This window comes from Propithecus coquereli, unplaced genomic scaffold, assembly GCF_000956105.1.
Source record: "Propithecus coquereli isolate 6110/MARCELLA unplaced genomic scaffold, Pcoq_1.0 Scaffold15, whole genome shotgun sequence".
Taxonomy (NCBI): Eukaryota; Metazoa; Chordata; class Mammalia; order Primates; family Indriidae; genus Propithecus; species Propithecus coquereli.
The window spans coordinates 3,837,461-3,841,016 of record NW_012139413.1 but is presented as its reverse complement, the minus strand read 5'-3'; positions in this window follow the sequence as shown (position 1 = coordinate 3,841,016).

The window sequence follows — 3,556 nt, the reverse complement described above, 5'->3', positions numbered from 1 at the left end:
GAGCCCAGGAGTCTGAGGTTGCTGTGAGCTAGGCTGACGCCACGGCACTCACTCTAGCCAGGGCAACAGAGTGAGACTCTGTCTCAAAAAAAAATAACTCAAAATGGATCAAAGACCTTAATGTAAGAGCTAAAATTATACAACTCTTAGAAGAAAACATAGTGGTAAATCTTTGTTACCTTTAATTAGGCAATGGCTTCTTAGATATAACACCAAAAGTACAAATAACAAAAGAAAAAAAATTGAACTTCATCAAAATTTAAAATGCTAGTACGTCAAAGAACACCACTAAGAGAGTGAAATGTCATCCCAGAGAATGAAAGAAAACATTTGCTAATCATATATTTAATAAGGAACTAGTATCTGGAATACATAAATAACTCTTACTGCTAAATAAAAAAGACAAATAGCTCAATTTCTCTTTGTGGTCAAAGGATTTGAATAGACATTTCTCCAACAAAGACAAATGGGCAATGAAAACACAAAAAGATATTCTTTAGTCATCAGGAAGATGCAAATAAAAATCACAATTAGATACTATTTCATACCCACTAGGTTGGGCTATATTCAGAAGATAGACAATTATTCATCAGTTATACTGTTGAGGGGAGGAGGAGATGGACACTAATGTGTGTTATTTGATATGCAGAAACTGAAACTCTCATACATTACTGTCGAGATTGTAAAGTGGCACAACTGCTTTGCAACACAGTTTAACAGTTCCTTAAGATGTTAAACAGAGTTACCGCATGACCCACCAACTCTATTCCTAGGTATATGCCCAAGAATATTAAAAACATGTCTGTATGAAAAGTTGTACACAAATGTTCATAGAAGCATTATTTATAATAGCTAAAAAGTGGAGAAAAACCCCAAATGCCCATCAAATGATGAACGGAAAACAAAATGTGGTATATTCATACAATGGGATAGTCTTCAGCCATAAAAAGGAATGAAGTACTGAAATATATACTACAATGTGCAAGAACCACAAAAACGTTAAGCTAAGTGAAAGAAGCCAGACACAAAAGGCCACATAATGTATGATTACACGTATATTAAATGTCCGGAATAGGCAAATGCATAGAGACAGAAAGCAGATTAGTGGTTGCTAGGGGTTGCAGGGAAAGTGGAATGGGAATGACTGCCTAATGGGCGCAAGGTTTCTGTTGGTGTGATGGAAATGTTCTGGAATTAGATAGTGATGATGGCTGCACAACAATGTGAATATACACACTAAAAACCACTGAATTGTGACACTTTAAATAGATGAATCTTATGTGAATTATATCTCAATTAAAAAAAAACCTGGTAGGTATTATTAGAGGAGTATATACAGAGTACTATGGGAGCAGCTAACTTCACCTGGGAGAGGCTGTGAAGGCTAAGAGAAGAAAATGATGAGGAGAATCTGAAGAATAATGCCAGATGACAGTGGGTAGAGAGAGTCAGCATATGGAACAGGCCGTGTGTTTGGGAGTTGAACTTTAGTCCCAGTGATAGTCCTGCCACCTACCAGGTGTGTGACCTTGGGAAGGTTACTTAATCCCACTAACATGACTATCCTCATCAGCCAAATGGAGGATAATAATATAGTAGTTTCCTCTTATCTGAGGGGGATATGTTCCAAGACCTCCAGTGGATGCCTGAAACCGAGGATAGTACTGACCCTATATACACTATGTGAAAATTTCTTTTTCCTTCTTCACAATTTCACGGATAGAAGATTCATTCATACCATAGATCTTAGCAACCTCAGCATACGATTTTTTTTCCTTATTGAGAATTTTCACCTTTCACTTAAAGGAAGCATTTTACCGTTTCTTTTTGGCATATCCAAATTGCCAGCACCACTACTCTTGCACTTGGGGGCCATTTTGAAGTAAAATAAGGGTGACTGGAACACAAGCACTGAGATATCATGACAGCCGACCTGATAACCCAGATGGCTACTAAGTGACTCACAGGCAGGTGTGGTAGACAGAGTGGACATGATGGACAAAGAGATGATTCACTTTTGGTGCTGGACAGAGCAAGATGGTGCGAGATTTCTCAGAATGGTATGCAATTTAAAACTTAGGAATTGTCTATTTCTGGAATTTTCCATTTAATATTTTCAAACTGAGGTTGACTGCAGGTAACTGAAAGCTCATGGGATTGCTGTGCAAATTAGATGGGATATTGTATGTAGAGCACTCAGTAAATATTCAACAAATATACCCTTCTCTTTCTCTCTTCAACTTCTTCTTATGGCTATTTTAGGTAGAATTAACGGTTAGTGTAAAGGCAGAGCAGTGAAAAGGCCTAGCTTGTGTCTGAACGCTGAGAAATTCAACAAGGCTGAAGTATAAAGGAAGTTGGAAGCAGAAGAAAGCTGGAAGGTGTTTTGAGTAAAAAAATAAAGACTCTGTAAGCCAAAGTAGGACCACTGGATTTAGTCCTATGAACTACTGGAATCAGCTGAAGTTTTTGAGAAGAGAGAAAAGTGAGATACTGGTTCTTTAGCTGAGAACAGAGAGAAGGGTGGCCCAGAATGGTCTAGAATGGTAGCTCTGGGACCTCAGAAAAGGAAACAGATTCTTAGCTTCATTAAATATAGACCAACTCCTGCATTTGGAGGCAATCAGTGTGGTCTGTTTGTTGATAAAGAATTGCTAAGGATTATTTGCAGATAGGTTTTCTATATTTTAATTGCTCGCTCCAGCAACTATTTTGATACAACCAAACCTTACATGATTCCAGCAAAAGATGCTTATTTTTGGGAGCAATGCAATCTCTAGTCTGAGCACCACATGGCAAAATTGGAAGCCTTGGTTCTAATTTTGACTTTAACACTGACTGTAGCCTTAGGCAGGTTATGTAAGTTGCCGTGCCTTTCAGAGAGTAGATGATGACAACTCTAACCTGACTTCAAAATATTATGAAAATAAACATTTCAAAGCTCTTTGAAATTCACTGGTAAAAGTTATCCTTTAGAAACAAAATTTCACTATATAAATAGGCAGTGAATTATTATTCTTTTTCTGAATCAAGTTTTAGTGTTCCCCTTTCTGGTCTAGCCCATGAACATTTCTATAATCATAACAACAACTACCCTTTAGAATTCTGATTCTGAAAAAATATGTCTGCAGTATATTGCAGTAAAAGCAAACTTTTATCACATGCACCTAATGCATTGCAGTTACAGAACATTTTAATATATAGTACCACACTTATGCCAATTGATTATCTCCCGATCAGCTCATCTGATAGAGATTAATGTCATCCCTATTTTAGGGATGATGAACCTGGTGTTCCTAGAAGTTAAATGAATTGCATAAGAGCACCCACCTAAAAATGGGTAGGCTCAGTGCTTAAATTCAGGTTCTTAACTTCAACTGTCAGGCCTTGCCCATCATCCACATTGAACTAGACAAAGATTCGCATGCACACACAAATGTTAAAATATCTACAAAATGTTCCATACAAAAAGTAGATTGCTTATGGGCTTTTAAAAATACTATATTGAGACACAGGAAATTTATTATAGATTAAATAATATAGCATTAACAAAGAG